The sequence below is a fragment of the Mauremys reevesii genome, linkage group 3 (genome assembly GCF_016161935.1).
Source record: "Mauremys reevesii isolate NIE-2019 linkage group 3, ASM1616193v1, whole genome shotgun sequence".
In the NCBI taxonomy this organism is placed as follows: domain Eukaryota; kingdom Metazoa; phylum Chordata; order Testudines; family Geoemydidae; genus Mauremys; species Mauremys reevesii.
The window spans coordinates 187,071,006-187,083,208 of record NC_052625.1 but is presented as its reverse complement, the minus strand read 5'-3'; the positions used below and the strand labels follow the sequence as shown (position 1 = coordinate 187,083,208).

The 12,203-nt window shown below is 43.6% G+C and overlaps 1 long non-coding RNA gene across 1 annotated transcript; it reads right to left on the bottom strand.

Moving 5' to 3' along the window:
- Positions 1–3,771: 3,771 nt before the first annotated feature.
- LOC120401889 lies at positions 3,772–12,203 on the bottom strand. Its single transcript, XR_005596813.1, has 4 exons — positions 12,154–12,203; positions 6,958–7,057; positions 4,406–4,825; positions 3,772–3,967 (listed from the first exon to the last, which is right to left on the bottom strand). It is a non-coding gene; the product is annotated as an uncharacterized LOC120401889 (long non-coding RNA).

The following is a 12,203-nucleotide window of genomic DNA, read 5'->3' as shown; positions in this document are numbered from 1 at the left end:
TTAGACAAAAATTCAGGAAAAGGGTCACTTGGAGTCCCTTGTTCCCCAAAATATTCCCCCTAGCTTTCTCACCCCCTTTTCTGGGGAGGCTTGAGAATAATGTGAGTACCGACCAGACCCTTTGTCTCTACGACACTGAAAATCAATCAGGTTCTTAAAGGAAGAACTTTATTTAAAGAAAAAGAATCACACCTGCAAAGCTTAGGATGGAAGGAACTTTACAGGGTAATAAAAAGATTTAAAATGCAGAGGATTCCCCTCTAGGCTCAGCTTCCAAGTTACAAAAAACAGGAATAAAACTCCCTCTTAGCATAGGGAAAATTCACAAACTAAAACAAGATAATCTAATGCATTTCCTTGCCCTTACCTACAATTTTTGCAATCTTAGATGCTCATTTCAGGTATGTTTTCAGGAGATGTTTTTCCTGCCTGGTTTCTGTGTCCTCATCCAGAGAGGGAACAAACAAAGAGAGCGCAAACAAAACCTTCCTCCTCCCCAGATTTGAAAGTATCTTCTTTCCTTATTGGTCCTTTTGGTCAGGTGCCAACTAGGTAATTTGAGCTTCTTAACCCCTTACAGATAAGGATTCAGTACAGCTGCTCAGGAGGGATTTTGTATTACTCTTAGCTGTATCTTTATGACATGCACAAAGAGACCAGATCCCTCTCTGGTCTCTTCTGGTATTTTGTGCCTATCGTGTTCGGTGTCTTGCACCTTTGTGTTATATTTACAAGGAAAATGAGGTCCTGATCTAAAGCCCATTGAAGTCATTGGAAAGACTCCCATTGAATTCTTAGGAGTTGGCTTAGGCCCAAACTGAGATATGGGTATATAGTGTATGCACCCGTATGCAAACATATTTCTTTTGCTGGAAGAAGTAATTAAGTTACTGTCCCCCGATCCATTTTTTCAGTAGTTTTACCAGATGAAAAATAGATAGGTCCATATTGTAAATGGTTCATAGTGAGTTGAACACCAAATAAAATGCAGGATATGAGTGACATTGAAAATTCTTAGGTAATCTCTCAAGGAATCGTGTGTGCGCGTGCACACACACTTACTTTCTAGTATGTTTTACTTTATCTCCTTTTTGTCAGTGTAACTCATAGATTGTGTGGTTTTCTTTCGCCTGCTATGGATTGTTACTGTTTAACAAAAATACTCTGTTTGTAAAATGGCCAAACGTATTGTTGACCAGGGAGCTTTGCGAACAGGGAGTTTTGGGAGGGAGTTTGGAAGGGGAGTGGAAAGGGGGCGAGGGACACTTGCCAGTCTTTAAAACCTTTAAACCATAATCAAAACTTCTTGATGTAAACAAAAACCCTATCATTAACCTAGGTAGCTGTAGGAGACAATGCAGGCAGAAGCCCAGCAGCAGAGTGGGGGCTATCCAGTTTATTGCGCTGAGTGCAGCATGTATGATTACCTGCCCTGTGGGTGGGTGGCGTATGTGTGCATTCGGTGCAAGGAGTTCCTGGCCCTCAGAGACCATGTACGGACTTTGGAGGCCAGGGTGGCGGAACTGGAGGAGCTAAGAGATGCAGAGAGGTATGTTGATGAGGCTTTCCGGGACACTGTAGTTTTGTCCCCCTCCGGTCAGACAGCCCCTGCGCTGTTGAGGAGGATGAAAGGCCCAGAGAAGTAGAGCAGTCAACGGGAATGGAGGAAAACCTTCCCCTAGTTGGGACCCTCCTTCCAGATGGTGTTAGGGTATCCTCTCGCACTGAGGTTACCTCTCTGAGGGAGGGAACTCCAGTCACTAGGAAAAGGCAGGTATTAGTAATGGGAGATTTGATCATTAGAAATATAGATAGCTGGGTTTGTGATGACCGGGAGAAGCGTATGGTGACTTGTCTGCCTGGTGTGAAGGTTGCGGATCTCTCAAGGCATCTAGATAGACTTGTGTAGTGCTGGGGAGGAGCCAGTGGTCATGGTACATGTAGGTACCAATGACATAGGGAAGGGTAGGAGAGACGTCCTGGAGGCAAAATTTGGGCTGCTAGGAAAGAGACTGAAATCCAGGACCTCTGCGGTGGCATTCTCAGAAATGCTTCCAGTTCCACGCGCAGGGGGTTGGGGTGCAGCAGGAGGTTTGGGGTGTGGGCTCTGGGTGGGAGTTTGGGTGCAGGAGGGAGCTCTGGGCTGGGATAGGGGGTTGGGGTGCAGGAGGGGTGTGGGGTGCAGGCTCCTGCTGGAAAGCGCTTACCTCAGGCAGTTCCTGGTCAGCGGCACAGCAGGGCTAAGGCAGGATCCCTGCTGGTCCTGGATCCCATGCTGCTCTGTACCCTGAGATGGCTGGCATGTCCGGCCCCTAGGCAGAGGGGCCAGGCCGCTCTGCATGGTGCACACAGAGATTTGCTAAACGCCCCTTGCCTAGGGGCCACAGGGGCACATCAGTGAGCGCGGAGACTTGACGTGGGCTGGATGAAAAGAAGCAGTGGGCTGCATCCAGTCTGCAAGGCCCCCCTTAGCCTGAGGCCCTGGCCTGCAGCCCCTAAAGTCCCTGCATTAATCCAGCCCTGGTCACATCTACAGCCATGGTCATGGACTAGCTGCTGGACTGAATTTCTGTGAACTCCTGACACTCTGTCCTAGAACCAAGTGCAACTCTGCTTTAACTAGGGAGATCATGTGATTTGCTTGGTTGCCTATTTGTGTCGCTGACCTCTATTAGAGATGGAACGTATATCAGACTTGTTCAGGTGCTTAGCAAATCCTTCTATTGGCTGAATTCTTAGAATTGCTCCTTCATGGTATCTTGCCAAGTAGAGATCGTTTTATTTGAAGCTGAAGGTCAGGCATTCTGTTTCCAATGCTGTATGTCTGCGACTGTCTGGCAACTTTGGTGTTCATATTTAAACAGCAATGTTTTATTAAAATTGAGCTTGCATGTTACCCATTGGGCTGGTAAATTTCCACCCAGGCATGTGTACTAAGCAATTCCTTACACACCTTGGACTTTATAAAGATCACAGTCATTTCATCAGAAATTGGCACTTGCAATAACTTCACAATTGGCCTAATGATACTCCTTGCTGCTCCATTTCCTGGTATTCTTTATCTTTTTATTTTTTCCATTCATTTTCTCTTTTGGTAGAACCAACAGCCCTGGTCCCATATGGGCATACTTGGCAGCTTCGGGGCGTGGCTGACAAGCTCTGGAATACGTTTTTCCAAAAGCTCTGGAGACGTTTTTCCAACTGTCTCATGGTCAAATTGCGGTGAAACTGGCTGGGCTGCTTTGTTTTTCTGGATGCTTTGTCTTTTTTTGATCCCCTTTTGATTGTGAGAAATGCGGTCCATATGACAAAAAAATAAAGCCTTGTTTAAAATTCCTTCCACAGTCTGTGTGCAAGTTCAGGTCAGATAAAAGAAATTCTTTTTCCAATGCCCCTGTATGATGTTCTTATAACTGGAAAGGATATTCTGAGAACTCTGTACTTCGGCAAGCGTGTTGCTAATATCTAGATCTTAATCTGAGGGTGAAAACAGCTTCTTCAGCATTCAGAACCAATAACAGCCTGATGGCAACGGAGATGAAGTTATTAATGTTCACAAGAAAATGTTAGACTACTGTGCACATCATTTGGGTTGTACAAGCAGATTTTTAAATCATGTCATGCTTCCTAGAAGAAGCTACTTGAGTGACATACCCCTTTCTACCCAGAGCTGACATGTTATTGTAAATAACCATACAGTGAATAGAGCAGAAATACAACAGAACTGTAGGAAAATTGTGTACATTAAGAGAAACTCAACAATACTATAAATCAGCTAGCAATTGATGATCTTTGTTTCCCAGGGAGAAGCATTAAGCTTCATAGTATTTAGTATTGAAGAGACAGAGGAATCCATTCTTGAGTATGTGCCATGGTGCATGTGTCAGTATTATGCCTCTGATTTTTCATCAGTACAGCTGTCTGTAGCCTTCTGAGCACAATCATGCGCAGCATCATGTTTAATGTTCTGAAAGAAAAGGGAACATGGAATAATTTATTTTAAAATAAACACCAAAGGGACAAGTATTGTGTTCTTTGGCTTAATTTGTACACGCATGAAATCATTTTTCTAAATGGGCTTGCCAATGTCTTGTTTCAAAGTCTGAGGTTTGGAAGAAGTCTACATCACTCCAGCAAGAGTGTCAGCCATCCCTCCTGTTAGCGTCAGTGCAGCGAAGCCACAAACCACAGCCACCACAGCTTAATGGCAATGGCTTAGAGATCAGGCTGTCTCATGGGTCATTAAACATCCACACAGGCTAAAAATATAGCATGGGCAACCAACATGAAAGAGCAGCCTGGGTGCTCATGTCTTTCTACAGTAGGGGCTGCATCAGCAACTTGCCAAGAGCTTGAAGGCCATACTCATTTTGTATGTCGCTACCTCAGTTTTAAAATAAAATACCTGTGCAAGGCTGAGCTACTAGGCTGAGTGGAAGGGTCCTTAGTGCAGAGAGTCGTTGGCTCTAGAATGCCCATCTCTTCATGGTCACCACAGGTCAAGCTTGTTGATTTTTAGGATAATGTACAGCTCACATTTATTCAAAATGGATTTTTTCTTCACAGGGGAATGGACACAAAAGTGGGTGAGGATAGTGTTGTGTTGTACTGTTACAAGCTGTAACTTTTGAAATTCTAAGAGGTTTCCTGGTCCTGCTTGCAGGGAAGCATGTGAAATGTCCTAAGTAGTCAGTCTGCAGAAAGCCTAGGGTGAGTGGTGCCTCTCTCTGTTTTAGGGAGCAGCTGTTTTGTGTCTCTCTCATATTTTGGGTTCTTGGATGGTTCAGTTTCTGACTTCTGAGAAGTAGCATTATATTCCAACATTCTGGAAAGATAAAAACATAAAATACTTTAACTTCTCTGTGTGCATGCCGTGAACATAACAGGGACAATAGAGGTGGGGTTTGACTTGGATCCCTACCAGTTGTTGGCAACTGTTGTATGTTTTAATTTTTTTCATTGCATCTTGGGCCAATCCCTAGAAGCTACCATTGACTTTAATGAGAGTTAGGTCAGCCTATATTTGAGATTCATAATGAATACTAAATGCTGTGGTTTGGCATCAGTTCTGTGGCATGTTTCTCTGACTGGTGTAATTTAGATGAGACCCTGTTACTTATGAGGGCTTGGTTTATGCAAAAACATTAGTTTGGTATCCCTGAAACTATGGCCAACTATGGTACTTTGACATGGTCTATACAGCTCATTCATTGTTTACTGATCACTTTTGGATTTCCAGTCTCTATGGGTAAAACTCACTCCCTGTGCAAAGGACCACTGCAGGACTTGTGTCCCACTTAGCCCTAATCCTAAAACATAAAATCTATTTTGACCCTTCTGCCTAGGAGATGAATTTTCCCGCTAGAACAGTTGAGTGCAGAATCTACAGTTGTTGTCGTTCTCTTGCTTGCCACTTCCCTATTCAGTGTTGGCGACATTTATAGCCTTCTTCCAGAACTCACGATCATACTCCAGGCTGTTATGCAGATTGGTCTCTCTGAGGTCCACTGATATCTGGTCCATGTACCGAGTCCTTGGTCTCCATTCTGGTTGTCTTCCATATATGTCCACATCAATGTAGCCTAGCCTCCCTCAACTTTTTGTCTTCAGTTGGAGCAACCTGCATTACGCTCTTTAACTTTAGCGGCCCTTGCCCAGTTATAACTGTCAGTAAGGGCTGTTGTACGTCACTTGCAGGGAACATCCTAGCCTTCTGGGATACACTTGATATTGACATCCATTCACATGAACTTAGCTGTAGGACAAGCTTTACTGGTCAGCTGTACAAACCCGACACCTTTGGTTTGAAATTGGAATTTTCCTTCTCTTTGCTGAGCTGGCTACCAAGGCTGATGAGCCCACCTGTCCCGAGTGTGGAATCTAGTCTAATCCCCCACCAAATCCATGTCAGCATAAGGGAGCTGTACAGACAAACCATTGACTAGTCCCAGATTTGCAGATGGAACAGCACTAGCATGTGGAAGCTTTAAAAAGACTTGCAGATACATCTCGAAGAAAATATATCAATCCAATGAGCAACATCCTGAGCAGATGTCTGTTTTGTAATTGCTTGCGTGTGTATGTTACACTGGCAGGTGCTGAACTGACTATGGAGCAATGTGCTTGTTTAAAAAAAACCCTCAAAACTGACTGTTTTCTTGACCATGAAACTTTGATGTACAGTAGCATTTGCGGAAATGCATTGTTTCCCTGAAGAGTAGCCCAATCGATCAAAGTGAGTTGAGCTATATCTGCTTAGTCTTAGCCGTGTTTGTCAGTCAGTGGCTAGGGAAGGAAACTGTTACTCCCCAGCCTGTGTAAAATCAGTCAGCCAAGATGCTGTAGAGAAATCCAGTGTGTGTTGGAGACTGTCTTTGGAAGAGCTATTTTTATGAAGAATTTGGCCTGAATTCTTGAGTTTTGATTATGCTTTTTTGTCTCCTTGCATTTTACTGTTTCCCTGTAACATGTTTTAAATGTTGTCTTGATTTATTTCTGTATATAACTCCCCTTATTTATGAAGATGTAATGTCCCTGGGGTCAGTGGGGGCCCCAGTTGTTCCATGTAACTGAAAGAGACATTACCTAAGTGGACCATGAATCAGAAGTGGGGCAGACAGAGAGAACTATTTTTACAAACCCTTTAACTCTCAAGGAGCTCTGCCTGAAAGGCAGGCAGGGGTGGCTTGTGTGGGGGATGGGGAGGTGCATGGGAATAGTGCCTCTAGGAGCTGGACTGTGCAAAACTTAACCCAGTGTGGATGGGAATACAGAAGAGCAGATGGACGTGGGAGGGTTTCTGTAACTTCGGCCTTTCCATCTAAGCAATGACAGGCACTCTGTACAGAGAGAAGGACCTGTCTAGGTATAACCAGCTGTCACATGCTAAAATGAGCAACTTGCTGCTGTTTATGCTCTTGCGAAAAGTGAACCAGCAGAAAAGTAAGTGCTGCTTACATTAAAGCTGGTCATAGTGTAGCTTGAAAATGAAGATTTACTCTGAAAAATGGCTATGGAACTGAACTCATGGGGCTTATGTTCATCCTATCTTCATGACCTGCCAAACAAAATACAGATAAAGAGATGATTTCTAATGGCCAGGGGCTAATGGTGCAGTGTCTGACTCCCAGATGATGGCCCCGCCCTAGGGAGTAGTTCCCTTTTCCCTCAGTCCACATGCAGATGTTGGGTGCCTTGTTCTTGTGTGTGGAGAGGTTTTCCTACCTACTGGTGTCTAGGTTCTGGGAGTGGAGATGGGGCAGTTCTGGCTATGCTATTCCCCCTTCCCCACCACACTTCAGATGCTGCCATCCAAAAAACCTGCATGCCCCAAAACTGAAATATTTTGACTAAAACCCCAAATATTTTGATTAAGAAAGGTTGCTGCTGCAGTTTTAGTTCACTTGCTGCATATCCCAGTTCTCTTCTAGGGGCTGGGCTCCCCATCTGAACATCACCTCCCATGATGCACTGCTTCCCTCTTACCAAGAAGGGAGACCATGGTGCATCATGGGAGATACAGTTCAACCAGGGAGCCCAGCCTATAATGAACAGCAGCTGCTATGAAGCATTGCAGTGGCATGTCAGATTCAAAAGATTTCAGTTTTCAGCCACAATATTTTGGTTTCCAATTTTTCATCAAAAAGTAGACATTTTCCAAGGGGGTGAGGAATGTTTGCCAGCCAGATCTGTTTTTTACCTAGTGCAGGAATATCAGAACTAATTTGTTTACAGAAGTATGAACTGGACCTTATTCCTTCAAATGCATCACCAACAACATTGCCAGCGTGGTTCTGAATAGAATATCTTGTTACTGAGAATGAGGTAAGTGGCAGAAAGAAGACAGTTTGATGATCAACTCCCTGGTGGAGTTTGAAAAGCTAGAAGTTAGAAAAAATCATTTTTGTCTTGTTAACTGAAGCAATTTCAAATGGAATCACTGATAAGAAACAACAAAGGCCCTGTCAATCTTAGTCAACTTTCTAATAACAACTGCACTTTAACCCAGCTAGGCATCCACCACCATTTGGACCTGTTCATTATTTCTCACAAGTGAGTCTCAGCAAACTATTATCAGGGTCAGGAGAGCAGAAGATTCCTCTTTTGTGTAGATTTAACCTTTTTTCTGCTGAAAACTTTTCATTCCACAAGTTCTGCTACCATCTGCCAGTGGTTTGGCCTGTTTTATGGATTTGTGTTCATTGGTAGGAAGGTTGTGAGGCTTACATTAAATGTTTAAGTACTTTGAAACCCAAGCTAAATAAGTGCAAAACATTGTTTATTGTTTACTTAAACACATCAGTGGCGCCTGCTTCTATTACTTCCATTAACTCATTATTCTGAATATTTTTATTCATCTGAAAAAGGAGTCCTTTCCTGAAATCTAGTTGCATCTTTTCCCTCCTTAGCTTCAGCCATGACCGTGCACAAACTGGCTTCTTAAGACTGTCAGTGGCATGCCTTGCTCCAGTGGTTACAGATGACTGAAACTGGAGTAGAACTGGTCAAAACTTTTGTCACCTTTTTCAAAAGGAAATGAGCTTTTTTTTTTTTTTTTAATGAATATTTCTGAGTAAATTTGTGTTTCTCCTGGATCTTCAGGGAAAATTTGAGGAATTTTTTTTTCTTCAAAATTTCCCACACAAGTCAAATGACTGCTTTTCAATCAGTTCTAAACAGGAAAGGAGACTTGCTGCATCAGCCACGGAGGAGGGTGAGCACTGAGCAAGGGCTGCTTCCAAGTCAAGAAGAAAAGAAATGAACTCTGGTTCTAGGACCCCTGTCTTTGTTCAACCTTCGCCTAGATCAGTGGCTGAAATGAGGGGAAGGGATTGAGAGCACTGTAAATGGCACTGGTTCCCCTTGCCATCAAGAGCCTGAGAGCAGTTCCAGCTAATCTAAATACTCTCAGCTTTTGAAATATGAACCACATGCAAAGATGGGCCTGTCACGTGAGCACCTGCAACCCCATACCTTTTAAGATGCAAACTACTGAGTGGTGGTCACAACAGCATATCCTATTTGTGTACCAGAACATAGGTGTACGAAGTACAAGAGAGATTATGTGTGATTTTGCTGTTATGCTTGTTTCAAAAGCTGGTGTTTAGAAGGTTATGGTCCGACTTCGTTCCTGATTTTGCACTGAAGTTGGCAGAGTTAGAGCAGGGTGGTGTTTGGAAGGATATCTTTAGACTGCAGTTCAGCATGGAATATGTAAGTATTTGACAGAGTGTTCAGTATGTTTAACTGCTAGAACAGATAAATATCCAGCCAGGCAAACAATGAAAATATGAAAATGATGCTTGTAAAAATCATCCCAGCCTAAGGGCATGCATCTGCCAAGACTGCTCTGTGGTGACACGAATGGACGCAGCAGTTAGCTCTGCTCCAAGAAGATGGAGGATTACAAGATGGTGGGGAGAATAGCAAGGCCAGTCTGACTCTGCCAACAATAGCAGGTTGCAATACTTAATCTTCGTCCTAATGCCAGTGTGCTTCGAAACTGCTGTTGTTTTTATGAGTTAAAATGCAGAAAAGGCTAATTTATGTCTGTCTGGAAATATTATAATTGCTGATGCCAGAACCAAGGGGTTGGCATTCCCATGATGTGATCTGAAGATGGAATGAAGGTGCCAGAACTCAAGTCTCTCACATGGAAGCAGAGGCAGCGAGTGGGTAAATGGAGGAATTCAACAGAGAGAGACTTCTGCAACCCAAGATGATTTCTTCATTTCCTAGTAGCAGAAGTTTCCTAGATTATTCTAGAGACAAATGACAGGTTATAGCCCTTCAACAAATTCCAGAGCATGAGCACTGATCCATTCACTACAAGACATACTGACTCTATGAACAGTATAAGTTAACTTTGTATTATGTAATTCATATGGTTGTGTTTTTTTTTTTTTAGTGAATTTAGTGCTAATGAAATATGACAGATTGAAAGCCCTGGGGGCTGAATACCTTTATTATCCACAGAACAAGTGAATCAAGCATAGTGGTGGTGCGTGCTTCCTCATGCTGCTGTACCAACGTGGCTGACCTGGTACAATGGTCACCATTAAAATGTCATAATTTACCAATAGTGGCCACAGCCTGCTTGTTTCTTTTTCTCAGATGCCATGTTGTGGTGATGGTTGGTAAATTATGGCTTTTAATGGTGACCATTGTAGTTTGGTTTCTGGGCCCATTCAATCCATATTTCTCTTGGGGATGACAGCAAGAGTGCTAATTGTGGTTCTGTCTTATGATGTCTCTGCCTTTCCACTAGCAGTTGGACAGAGGTCATTGATACTTCATCAAACAGCAATGACCTTGGCCAGGTTTGATACAGCAACGTGAAGGTGAAGAGCTCCATATCCCACTACTAGTCCCCTGAGCCACCCAATTCTCCCTGCAACAAACAGCAGTTAGAAGTGTGGAAATATCACAGAGACATTGGAAGAGTAGATATCTGTGATGTTACGCTCCATATTCTTTATGGAAATATGCTTATGATATGGATATGATATAACTGAGAGGTACTTTATGCAAGATAACCTTTCCAATGGTGCCTTACATGAGTCATGATTTACTGAATGTGTTTATCCAATTTGTATGCATGTATCATTGTTGTATCTGAAGCTGGGAATATTGACCACGTCTCTGTATTTCAAATGTGCTACATTGGATGAGGCCAAACAATGTTAGTGGCTTATTGAAGAAATGCACACCAGCATAAGGATTACCCAAGGAACTGTGTGCAATGGAAACCTCTCAGAGATAGCTCTACATAAGGGGAACTGTTTGACCCAGGTCACAGCAAAAAAGCTTTCCAGCAAGTGGGGGGGAAGATATAAAAGAGGGACAATGACAAGATGAAGGGACCTCACTCTCCCTACAACACCACACCTGAGGAACAAAGACTGAACTGTAGGAAGTCATGGTCCCAGGCTGGAAGGATTTTCAGCTTGTGTGGGGTTGTGTGTTCAAAAAAAAAACCCCAAACACCTGGGAAAGCCAAGGCAACCTGCACCTTAAGAATCTGCCAACCTGTTTATCACTCAGGGTGAGAATTTGCTAGCTTTGTATCCTACCTATCTAGTGTGTTAAGCTCAGTGTGTGGCTTTTGTTTATTTACTAAGGCAATCTGCTTTGTTGTGTTTGCTATCCCTTTAATCGCTTAAAATCTACCTGTTGTAGTTGTTAAACTTATTTTGTTTATTATTAAACCAGTTTATGTAATTTTTAACTGGGGGGGGCGTAAGAAGTCAGGCACAGCTCTCTTCACATTGAGGGCAGATTTTTATGAGCTTGCACTGTGCAGATTTTTCTATACAGTGCAAGACAGTATTATTTTGGGTTTGTCTCCCAAAAGGAGTGTGCACATGAGTGCTGGGGGAGTCCCCTCACACAGAGCTGACTTCAATCTGTGGCGGCAGCTGGGTGTGGCCCTGCGTGTGTGTGTGTGTGCACGCTGCAAGAGGCCGGAGAGCCTAATTCAGCAAAACAGAGAGAGGGGAACCCAGGCCAGTGGAGCAGCAGAGGCTCAGTGAAACCCCAGTACATCAGGTGGCATCCCAGAAGGAGGACAGTGATGTCATAGATAAGGAGAAACAGGCGGGTTAGGAAGCACTGTCAATAACCAGGGCAATATGAGAAACCAGTTGATCACTTAGTAGATGAAAGCTCCGGAGGAGAGGTGGGTTTGGATATATCTGGACACCTGTTCCCAGAAGGGAAAAAATTATCATTATGATTTGCTGCTGCTTCAAACTATTACTAGGTGGCGTATTCAGTGGCGGAGTACTGTGTACCAGTGTGGAGTCAATCATCACCCACCAAACTGGTGGATATGCAGTTACATGCCGCCATGCATATCTCTGGCACCCTGCATCCGACTCCACTCCCATGGCTTCCAGTTCTGAGCAGTATCGCGCCTCCTCATATCAGATGAGAGGTTGCCACTGGCAAGTTACTGGAGAATGTACATGACAACTCAAGCCTGCTGCTGCACAATGACCTTTTTAAACCACCAGCTGCACGTTTGCTGTCATGTCGCCTATTTTGGTTTCATCCACCACACCAGGATGTTAGGGTGGAAACACTCTGTCGAGAGGAATGGATCTGTTATAATCCCCAACCAATCCCTTGTCGCTGACCCCACAATTTGCTTACCTGGTTTTGACCTGCCCTGTCGCCAGTGGTCCCAGTTGAACAAATTCGAG